Source organism: Toxorhynchites rutilus, chromosome 1, assembly GCF_029784135.1.
Source record: "Toxorhynchites rutilus septentrionalis strain SRP chromosome 1, ASM2978413v1, whole genome shotgun sequence".
NCBI classification, from domain to species: Eukaryota; Metazoa; Arthropoda; class Insecta; order Diptera; family Culicidae; genus Toxorhynchites; species Toxorhynchites rutilus.
The window spans coordinates 204,246,133-204,258,631 of record NC_073744.1 but is presented as its reverse complement, the minus strand read 5'-3'; the positions used below and the strand labels follow the sequence as shown (position 1 = coordinate 204,258,631).

Genomic DNA, 12,499 nt, shown 5'->3' with positions numbered 1-12,499 from the left:
TTTATTTATATAGTGGATTGACAGGTACACATTGCTGCAAATATTCCGGCTACATGCAGCTGATTGCAGACCGAAAATTTTAAAACCACAGCTGCTGCGGCAACCACGAGCGTTTTCATATTGTGTGGCACATCAGGAGCATGGTCAAAGTAAGAGCAGCCCTCACGGGCATTAGCGCATCCTGGATCATAACGGTGTTCTTGCAGCACCTATCGTAAATACTTCCGCCCCACTTTAGAATAACTAAATTTAGTCCAGCTGCGGTGTAGTCATTCATACGCTCAGTTATTTTGTTTCTAAACATACACAAATAGCATGATTTTTTCACACGTTCTGTTGCCACATATTGATTCAACAGTCTCAGAAACAAGTGTACAATTTTAAGACAGAAAAAAAAATAACATTCCGTAAGAAGCTAGTGGCACTATTTATTTATATGAGTAATGTGTTCATTTCCTGTGATTATCTTGGAAATTTGAGATAATATATGCCCTTCCATTCATTCTAGAGTGTTTTTTATTTCACCATTACAGTACAAATCTGTACGATTAAAATAACATCATAATTCCTTCCTAAAAATAACATAATGATTCCTTCAAATGCTATCCCATTGCTGCATCCGCAGATCCTCGTCCAGAAACGGGCTCAGCATATGCCGCAATTCGTCGAGCACCTACTTCTGGGGCAGCGGTAGCTTCTCGAGCGCATAGCAAATCAACGCACAGCTATTTATACGCGGATCTTGGGCAAAGAATGCCTGACTCAGATATTTTAATTTGAGATTTGGGTGATTTTGTTATGACAGAACCGATGCTTCGGTGTCGGTTCGATCACCGATCACAGATCGGACATTTTGGGCTAGAGTTCCTCAAGCCGAGCCTCGACCACCTCGTCGTCGATCGCGTCCCGAATCAGGTCAAACTGTCTGAAATACCCAATAAGAATATTAGGAGAGCTTTTTTTGATGTGCTCAAATAAACAAAGACTGTTGGAGGCGAATGAACTGCAAAGTTTAAAGCCTCTTAAAAACAAAGAAACGAAACAAAGACTGACCTCCTCATAAAATCTCGATAAAGTCGCTCAAAATATGCCCTTTGAAGAACCAGTTGGAGATTTGTTTGACATCATCGAACTTGTTCAGTAGCGAATCTGTGAACAATACAAAAACGGAAGATAATTTAAGAACTCGTAGTTGCTGTGAGCTAAACAAAAACAGAAGTTAATTTAATAGCTCGATTAATTTGTCTGAAGACACTACACACCGTTGAACACAATCCATGGCAAAACACTCCATGACGACCTCGTGTGCCTGTGATCATTGCTTCGCTTTGAGCAGAAACTTTCATCACTGAAATTTTTCACTGCAGCTAAACAAAGAAGCGAAATAAAAAAAAATCAGTGTCCATACCCCTTGCAAATTCTGTTTGATTTCAAAATCAACAAACAAACGTCAAATGCCACACACATACTAATATATGGGGCGAAAAATTGCCTGAATTGTACTAATACTAACAGACATGAAAACAACTGTCAATTCGCGTGGAGGTTCGTGCTCCGCTTTTGGGAAATGATAGTGATAATTGATTTTCGGGTGCAGTTAACACATATTTAAAAATAAAAATTATGAATGAAAATTAACATTTTCTTATAAAATATGTTCTTAATGCAATAGAGTTACACGTTCTTTTGCAAGTGATGAAAACCCCCTGAACAAGAATTGTGTTTGATGATAATTTCATATTACAATGATGAGTTTTAGTGACAATATCAAGAAAAATGGTTAAGTATGAATCAGTATTACGAGTTTTAAGTGATCACATAATATAAAGTAAAAATTTTCATTAAAAGTTTGAACAATTTAACTGTCTTAAGGTCTGATATTCTCATAGAAAATGATTTACTTTCCCAAACCGGTGTCTGTACCAGACGTCGACACAATACTACTGTCATCGCGTATAATGCTTGTCCGATCACCGGACATTGCAGTCGCAGTGGACGGCTGCATCACGACGCCGTGAAGAGGTTGGTACGGTCGAAATTTGCCATTTGGGATTCTAACCGGTCCGGCGGAAACCGGATAATGTGTAATCGCCCTGACAGTTTTCTCTGAAGAATTTTAAATAGAAGTGAGTTTTTTTTATCTCATTTATTTATTTACTAGCGGCCCAATTCTATGTTTTAATAAGTTTACCGCAAAGTCATTGGAATAGCTTTGCTGTTGCACTCAAACAGACTCTCGCAACTTATTTTCTTTTCTTTTATTCAATGTTTCTTTTTTAGTCCAAATATCTCTATGTCTCGAACATCTACTCTTTCTCTGCGATCAATTGTTGCTCTTCCAATTTTTACTTTGAATTTCAACTCTCTACTCTTCATTTCCTACTATCTACTCTATACTTTGTTCTCTCTTCTCTCTACTCTCTGCTCTTTATTTTAAACTTTCCACTTTCTCTCCACTCTCACTACTCTCTACTCTCTACTCTTTCTACTCTCTACTTTCTCTAATCTATTTACTCTCTACTCTCTCTACTCTATCTACTTTATCTACTGTCTACTCTATCTACTTTCTACTCTCTCTACTCTCTCTATTCTCCTTACTCTCTACTCTCTCTACTCTCTCTACTCTCCCTACTCTCTACTATCTCTACTCTCTACTCTGTACCGTCTCTACTCTCTACTCTCTCTATTCTCTACTATCCCTACTCTCTACTCTGTACTCTCTCTACTCTCTCTACTCTCTACTTTCTACTCTCTCTACACTCTACTCTCTACACTCTCTACTCTCTACTCTCTACTATCTCTACTCTCTACTCTGTACTCTCTATACTCTCTCTACTCTCTACTCTTCCTACTCTCTACTCTCTACTCTACCTACTCTCTACTCTCTCTATTCTCTACTATCTCTACTCTCTACTCAGTACTCTATCTACTCTGTACTCTCTCTACTCTCTACTCTCTACTCCCTACTCTCTACTCTCTACTCTCTACTCCCTACTCTCTACTCTCTACTCTCTACTCTTCCTACCCTCCCTACTTTCTACTCTCTCTACTCTTTACTATCTCTATTCTCTACTCTGTACTCTCTCTACTCTCTCTACTCTCTCTACTCTCTACTCTCTACTCTCTCCACTCTCTCTACTCTCTCTTCACTCCTCATACTTTCCCTACTCTCTACTCTCTATACTCTCTACCCTCTACTCTCTACTCTCTACTCTTTACTCTCTCTACTCTCTACTCTCTCTACTCTCCACTCTCTCTACTCTCTTCACTTTCTACTCTCTACTCTCTACTCTGTGCTCTCTCTACTCTCCCTACTCTCTAATCTCTCTACTCTCTCTACTCTCCCTATTTTCTACTCTCTCTACTCTCTATTCTCTCTACTTTCTACTCATTCTACTCTCCTTACTCTCCACTCTCTCTACTCTCTCTTCACTCCTCATACTCTCCCTACTCTCTACTCTCTCTACTCTCTCTACTCTCTACTCTCTGCTCTCTACTCTCTACTCTCTACTCTCTACTCTCTACTCTCTACTCTCTACTCTCTACTCTCTACTCTCTACTCTCTACTCTCTACTCTCTACTCTCTACTCTCTACTCTCTACTCTCTACTCTCTACTCTCTACTCTCTACTCTCTACTCTCTACTCTCTACTCTCTACTCTCTCCTCCCTACTCTCTCTACTCTCTACTGTCTCTGCTCTCTCCTCTCTCCTTTCTACTCTCTCCTTTCCACTCTCTCTACTCTCTACTCGCTGCTCTAAAAAAACGCACACACAAACACATACACGCAAACGAACACACGCAGACGCACACACTCTCTCACACAAAAAACGCATCGCAGCTGCTCACTGCTCACTCTCTCACTATGTTTGTGTTTACGTCAAGAATACGAACATTTACGACCGTTTACGACTGTTCACGACGACCGCGCTTTATTTTTTAGCGATTTTATTTATAGTAGATTAGGCTCATTAGCATTTTAGCTGTAACAGAGCCGGGTTTTAATCGTGTATATGTACATATGTTTATGTGTTGTAAATTACACAGTCGTTAGTAGTAGCCATTTAGGCGTTAAGTTTTCTGTTCCATTACATTATGGTAAATTACACAGTAGTAGCCATTTAGGCGTAAGGGTATTCTTTCTGTTCGTCCTATGTTCAGCAGATCGGACAGCGGAGACAGTTGATATCGATCATTGTTGAGTTATTTATAGAATAGCAGCCCGATGTGTCTTGCTGAGCAGAGTAGTTGTATGGATGAATCGATCTGATTTCGACCGTGGATCGATTTCCATCGCTGATGATGGTTGCGTGGACGTAGTTATTCTATAACAACACAAAGATGGTCAATTGAGGGCCCTGAATTTGAACTCACGATCGATCGCTTGGTAAGCGAACGCGTAACCAAGTGGCTACGAAGACCCCCAGAAGTGAGTTAAAGTGCCCGATTTCTGAATCGATATAATTTTCTCTTGTCTTCGCACGATGCGACCGGGAATTGAGTTATTGCATGAAATGAAAGCAAAAACAAATCAGAGACTTTGAGCTCGAAAATTTATGAGAAAAAAAAAATCATTACAAAAATGTTAAGATTATTTCGAAGAAACGAAAAATTTCATCGACCCATTCTACATTGCTGCATGTGGTACCATGATTTCCATTATTCCGATTTTTTTTGTATGGCGTGTGAACACATGGAAAGGCTTTTTATAGTTCTTCCAACATTCGGAAAATAAAGCTAGCATTTTGTCTTCGAATTTTCTCGGCTATACCGAGCGGTGGTTTGTCATTGGTATTATAATTATAACATTTGAATCATCATTACAATACAATATTTCACGGCAAATCGTACGAAAAGTTTTGGGACTGAATTAGCTGCCAATCGTTAACCTCATCTACTTATGGATTTCGGATCAATGAAAAAGACAACAATAGGGAAATTTAACTTCACAGGCTGGAATATTGTCCTAAAATGTTAATGACTTGAGTGCAGCTGAATAGTCTTACTCTTCGTCCAACGAATTACATATGAGGTGGAGCAGTAGGCAGAGTATATTTGGATTGGTAATCAAAATATGGTGTCGTCATTATTTGCATTCAATATGGAATGTATATGGAAAAAAACAAAACAATGTTCAAATAACTCACAATTTGATGATGTGATGAGCCAAAATGCTCAGGGACTTAGACTTTTTCTTCTAACGCGAATTCTGGCATTGTTCATTTTGACCGTCTTCATTGCTATCTTTTCCGCACTCGTGAAGAATGTTAAAAAATGTTGATGGCAAAAAAAAAATGTTCAAAATAACCGAACTACATTTTTTTCATCAATTAATGCTACACCCAACTGACATTTTGGCAGGAACTGAAACTGCAGTACTATGGACCCTAAAACTTCTCTAAACTTAATTATAATTTCTATGTTTTATGATAAGTTTTTATGATTCTGAACACTAGAATTATATTATTTTAACTTTCATTCAAACTACTAAAAAATACGAATTACACAAATTACAACATTTATTTCATTAGAGTTCACTCAAAAATAGAAAACCAGGATCAATGCATAATACTTGAATGAACATATTCCGGCTGTCGTGCTTTGTTTTTCTCATTTTCCAAAGTTTTTCCATCTTTAATCTGTGCTGTATCAACTATTTGATGAAAACCGCTTCAAATCGTGGCAGTTAGGTATAACTATTAATACCGGCAATCAGTTTTGATATTTCGAATAAACCTTTCCTGAATTTCCGATACCTTCGTCTTTCAGCTGCGTATAGCAGAAATCTAAATTTACAAAGATTCATGCAGAAAGATAATCTTACTTGGGTGAAAATCTGGTTCGGCTAAAAGCGAAAAACGTTTGACAAAAAATTCATGGGAAAAAAGTGCAATTTTATTTTTTATATTTGATTGACACCGCATAACCTAGATTATTACCAATTCTTTCATAAAATATTTATTGTAACAAGTACAAATTTCACATGTTTTCTTGTTCTTCTTCGTTTTTCCTGGCACTTGATTCAATCTGTTCGTACATTGTGTAGTTATGTTTATACTTTATACTCTCGTTTCTTTTTATCCCTCCCGATAGTTCTCCGTGAAAAGAAACGTAGTTTTTCGTAGCCAGTATACTTTTAATCATAATGTTTCTCAGCCTGTTTCTATTCTTCGTTTTGTCGAGGTTATATTCAGAAAAAATTCTTCCCGCAGTTTCTGCAGGAATAACAAGGGTGAGGGGTTGATACATTGATTGATCTTCTAATCTACCCTTTAAAATTACCTTTTACTAGAAATTCCTAGCACTTCTACCAAAACTCGACATTATAATATCAGATTATTTTCAGACACAATTTTCGTTCAAGATTTTCAACCACCTCCAAATAACATGATTCTCCGTTACGTTACATGTCATATTTGGTTTTATTTGCTTGATTAATTCTCGAGTAATGCAGAAATTTGCGTTTCATTTGTATAGCAGAACCAGCACATCTCCCCTCCCCCTTAAGAGAGAGGGGGGTGGAGTGTCTAATCACCATAGAATTATTTATTGCACCCTTAAACCTCCATATGTCTAATTTGGTTTCATTTGTTCGTTTAATTCGCGAGTAATGCCGAAATTTGTGTTTCATTTAAATGGCAGCCCCCCACTAAGAGAGGGGGGAGGGGTATCTAACCACTTTAGAATCATTTATTGCACCCTAAAACCTCCATATGTCTAATTTGGTTTCATTTGTTCGTTTAATTCGCGAGTAATGCCGAAATTTGTGTTTCATTTAAATGGCAGCCCCCCACTAAGAGAGGGGGGAGGGGTATCTAACCACTTTAGAATCATTTATTGCACCCTTAAACCTCCATATGTCTAATTTGGTTTCATTTGTTCGTTTAATTCGCGAGTAATGCCGAAATTTGTGTTTCATTTAAATGGCAGCCCCCCACTAAGAGAGGGGGGAGGGGTATCTAACCACTATAGAATCATTTATTGCACCCTAAAACCTCCACACGGCAAATTTCGTTTCACTTGCTTGATTAATTCTCGAGAAATTTAGAAATTTGTGTTTCATTTGTATGGCAGCCCCGCCCTTTAGAGAGGGGAGAGGGGTCTCAAACTGTCACGAAAACCTTCCCCGGCCCCCAGAAACCCCTACACACCGATTTTTATGTCGAACGTTTCAGTAGTTTTCGAGTCCATAAGAATCAGACAGACAGAAAGACATACAGACATCACTCCATTTTTATATTAGGCTGTCAAAAAAGTCCTGCGGTATTTTTTTTAAATTTTAATTTGTTCATAAAATTAGTTACAATCATCTGTTTTAAGTCAAATATGCGCCGTTTTGTTCGATGACTTGTTCCCAACGAGATGCCAACATCATAATACCCCTGTTATAGAAGCTTCCTTATTGGCAAAAAACTCAGATAGCCAATTTTCACAGGCCTCTTTTGTGGCTAACTTCTGACTACCTAGCTCGTTCGCCATGGACAAAAACAGGTGGTAGTCACTTGGTGCAAGGTCCGGACTATACGGCGGATGCAAAAGAACCTCCCATCCGAGCTCCCGGAGATTCTGGCGCGTCACCAAAGAAGTGTGTGCCCTGGCGTTGTCCTGATGGAAGACAATGCGGCCTCTGTTTATCAAAGATGGCCTCTTCTTCATGAGTACTACTTTCAAGCGGTCCAGTTGTTGGCAGTACAGGTCCGAATTGAGCGTTTGGCCATAGGGAAGCAGCTCATAATAGATTATTCCTTGACAATCCCACCAAACACACAGCAGAACCTTCCTGGCCGTTAATGAGGGCTTGGCCACCGTCTGAGCCGCTTCAGCGGGCTTCGACCACGACCGTTTGCGCTTCACGTTGTCGTAAGAGACCCACTTTTCATCGCCAGTCACCATTCGCTCCAGAAACGGGTCGATTATGTTGCGATTCAGCAGCGATTCACATGCGTCGATACGGTCAAAGATGTTTTTTGCGTCAACGTGTGTGGCACCCATACATCGAGCTTCTTTGTGAATCCAAGCTTCTTCAAATGGTTAATAACGGTTTGAAGACTTATCCCCAGCTCTTGGCCGATGCTACGGCTGCTACTATGGCGGTCTTTCTCGGCTAATTCAGCGATTTTGTCGCAATTTTCGACGACAGGCCTTCCGGAGCGTGGCGCATCTTCGACGACCTCTACACCAGAACGAAAACGTTGAAACCATCGTTGTGCGGTGGAAATGGAAACTGTATAGGGTCCATAAACTACACAAATTTTATTGGCAGCTTGAGATGCATTTTTGCCTTTGTCATAGTAGTACTGTAAAATATGTCGGATTTTCTCTTTATTTTGCTCCATATTTGCGACACTATAACTCACGAACGATTTGATCAAACAAAACACTGTCAAGGACTAAAGGGTGTGTCACATCAAATTGCATCACGGAAAAAACGCTGTAGAAATTTAATTTTTAGGAATTATATCTTTAGCTTTCGCTTATAATCAGATAAGAGTGTATAGATCACGTTGGCCATGCTTCACTGTCAATTTTTCGTAAATTTGGAAAAATGTCGTCGAACGAAAAAGAGCGTCGTGAATTAATCCTGTGCACTCATTTTGAGAATCCGGAGTTGTCACATCGGGACATCGGTAAGATGCTGGGAATCGTCCAATCCACGGTCAGCAGAGTACTAAAACGATACTTCGAGAACCTAACCATCGACCGGAAGGTGAAGAACGGCAAAAATGGATGCTCCGTCAGTGAAAAAGATCACAAGCGCGTAGTTAAGCAGTTTAGACGTGATCCGAGAAGTTCGGTCCGGGATGTCGCCAATAAGCTGAATTTGTCAAGTTCATTCGTCCAGCGGACCAAGCAGCGGGAGGGCCTGTGTACATACAAGGTTCAGAAGGATCCTAACCGCGACGAAAGGCAAAACATGGTGGGGAAGACGCAAGCACGGAAGCTGTACACCGAAATGCTGACGAAGCCGCATTGCCTGGTAATGGACGACGAAACCTACGTCAAAGCGGACTTTCGTTAGCTGCCGGGCCTGTTGTTCTTCTCCGCAGAGGACAAATTCAGCGTTCCGGAGGAGATTCGCAAGCAGAAACTATCCAAGTTTGACAAAAAGTACATGGTGTGGCAAGCGATCTGCTCTTGCGGAAAGCGGAGCGCCCCCTTCGTGATGACCGGCACGGTAAACGGGCAGGTTTACCTTAAGGAGTGCCTACAGAAGCGCTTACTACCACTATTGAAGCAGCACGAGGGCCCGACCATCTTCTGGCCGGATCTCGCTTCGTGCCACTATCCAAAGGACGTGTTGGAGTGGTACGAAGCCAACGGGGTCACCTTCGTGCCAAAGGAAATGAACCCGCCCAACGCGCCGGAGCTTCGCACAATAGAGAAATATTGGGCGATTTTGAAGCAGGCCCTCCGGAAGAACCCAAAAGTTGTCAAATCGGAGGCGGACTTCTAGAGAAAATGGATTTCTGTTCAAAAAAAACTACAACCTGACGTTGTACAGAACCTTATGGACGGGGTAAAGAGGAAGGTGCGAGCATACGGGCTTGGGCTCGAAGTATGAATAAAAAGAAAATGCCAAACGTTGTTTAATAGTTTTAATTTTACTGTCTAAAATTTTCAAAAGGATCGATCTACTGGGCGAATTTCTACAGCGTTTTTTCCGTGATGCAATTTGATGTGACACACCCTTTATATTATAGCGCGCAAAAATACCTTTCCAACAAGCTATAATGTGACTCGATACAATGAATACCACTAGAACTACGCGCTTACAACGACACCTCGCAGAAATACCGCAGGACTTTTTTGACAGCCTAATACTCAATCGACAGATACTTCATCTGAAACAATCGCCAGAGTCGAATGGGGCCCAGCGGGTGAACATTCATCATCATCATCAACTGGATTGCCACAATCCATTGTTGCACACAGCACGCGTATCGGTCAATCCCCAATCGTTTGCGATTGTCGGTTTGATTGCCCCACTGCAACGGTACAACAATTCAGTAGGTACAGTTCGCGAATCCACTCTTTATGGATATTTATGGGCGCCCACCCACCGCGAACCGACGATTTCTCGGTAGCCGGTCAACACGGGAAATGTGTGGTTTCGGCAACCGTAAAATTCCCGAACCGAATTCGCACTAATTTTTGTGGGTCAATGGCGGCCTTACGCCAACGCGTTTTCAATGTAACTCGGTTGACATCTTTTCGATAAGAATTTTCTAAACAAAAAATAAATAGACCGTCATAAATCCTGGTTCACATTATTCTTTCTCATTCTTTCGACACTCGAATCACATGATAATTGTAGTAAAGACACCCAGATGAGATCAGTTTTTATAAAATTTTCTCCCATGCGGAAATGTGCATTTAATTTCGAGAAGATTTATCCCCATCACTGGTGGGTGTGATTTATACTTTTCCCTTTTTTCTATCTCGCATTGCAGTAGATTTTATCAATGTCACCCGTTGTGTCGATTCCTGCTGTGTGATCAATTTATGGTGTTGCGGATGAAGGAGCAATTTCGGATTGCTTGTTTGTCTGCTTGCAACAGATTCAATCAATTTGTTTCAGTGTGTCCTAAATCTGCACCTACCTATTGCGAACATTATTTTCATCTTTTTTTTTATTAGTAATTGTAACACAAAATCTATATAAATAAAAATGTAATGCAAAATCTGTTGGTAAGTGGGGGAAAAAAATCGGAAAATCTTGAAGCAAGGTTCGGAGAATTGAACTCCCACATGTTCGAAAATTACATCATAATAAGCGTTGTTAGTCCATTCGATATTTTTTAATATAATGATGGTTTTACCTCATTCCCCTACAAAGGTTTGAGCTGCACGAGTTATCTTACAGATAATTAAATGTTAGAATTTTTCTTTATAGCATCAAACTGAACCAGTAAGCAAGATAATAAAAAAATAAAAGAACGGACTGGTTTTGTCACAGACATAGAAATTTTACCAAATGAACATTTTGAGGCATTGCGTGAGCGCATTTCATCCATGACATGTCAAGAAAATTTCCAACCCGAAAAAATCCTTGACCGATCGGGAATTGAACCCAATACCTATGTCCGTTTCAGCAGTGAATTTACAAGAGTCTTCCCGCTTTACTAGATTCTCGATAATGGTCTGCGAATGCGATCGTTATCAAGCCCAGACAGCTGAGCAAACCCGAGCCTAATTCTAGCCAACACTTCAGGCCCTTCATAATCGGGGTACAAACATGTATACTGGAACTCGCAATTAGATCTGCCACAACCCAATCTCGTTATAACCATCTACTTTACGAGTATTCCGGTTGGGCTATCCCCAGCATCATCCCAGCTTCTTCATTAGACCCTTCAAACGAGTTTTTCTGACGCTTCAGGTTCTACATAATTTAGGGACAAACGTGTTTATCGGAATCTGCAATCAGATCTGCCACAACCTTGAAAAATCTCGTTGTAACCTTCTACTACACAGAAGAGTTTACGAGTGTTCAGGTTTGGCTATCCCCAGCTTTATTCCAATTTTCACATTGGACCCTTCTAAATGAAGTTCATTACTCTTGGAAGTTAATTTTCTTTTGCATTTGTTCAATCTCAATTCTCTATGCCTGCCAACGCGCGCAATGCTCAAACTTTTGTAGACTTCACAATATTTTCAAATTAACTAATAACTAAAAAAAAACTAGAAGTAAACTAAATACCATCATTATTTTAGCCAGACAAAAAAAAACAAGCATGTACAAACAAATACAAAAGTAAGATTCTATCCGTCATCACTTCGTCAATTTACACAATAACACTGATTATCGAACAGGTTACAATTCCAAATCATTCTTTAACAACTCCTTACAAATATTTCGGAACATTGTGAGGTTTGTTGTTATTTTTGCTTCACGGGGCAGTGTATTATACAATCGGTACCCTTTATAAAAAAAATGAGTTTTGGGTGCAAAACATCCGGAAGTTCATAGTTCTGAGGTCACTTGCTTGTCTAATATTGTATTGGTGTATATCTCTTCCATATGTTATAGTATTCTGTAAATAATTCGGTGTCATTCCATTCGTCATTTTAAATATAAACGTAAGCGTGCAATATTTTATTCTCTGACCTGTTGACATCCATTGTAGGCATTCTAACATAAATCTCCGTGGAGTTCGCGGATCACATTTTAATATCAAGCGCATGGCTTTGTTTTGTAGCATTTGCATTCGTTGCATTTGTCTCTTGTTTGCAAGGAACAGAACGGATGCACAATAATCAAAATGCGGAGCAATCAATGCTTTGTTGATCGTCATTTTACTTTCAAAGGTCAGAAATCGAATTATTCTACAAACACTCCGTATTTTTGAGCTGCTTTCTTTATTGTGTAGTTTATGTGTTCATTAAAGTGTAGTGTTTCATCTACAATAACACCAAGATCTTTTATTGATGACGCCCTCTCCACTGATTGTCCATCAATAGTTATATTGAAGTTGTTACTTTCAACAACACGTGTCGAT

At 39.7% G+C, this 12,499-nt stretch overlaps 1 long non-coding RNA gene across 1 annotated transcript; it reads right to left on the bottom strand.

The window, feature by feature from the left end:
* Window positions 1–186: 186 nt before the first annotated feature.
* Window positions 187–1,410, bottom strand: LOC129763205 (uncharacterized). The gene is made up of 3 exons (XR_008740830.1): window positions 1,263–1,410; window positions 1,054–1,149; window positions 187–925 (listed from the first exon to the last, which is right to left on the bottom strand). It is a non-coding gene; the product is annotated as an uncharacterized LOC129763205 (long non-coding RNA).
* Window positions 1,411–12,499: the final 11,089 nt, after the last annotated feature.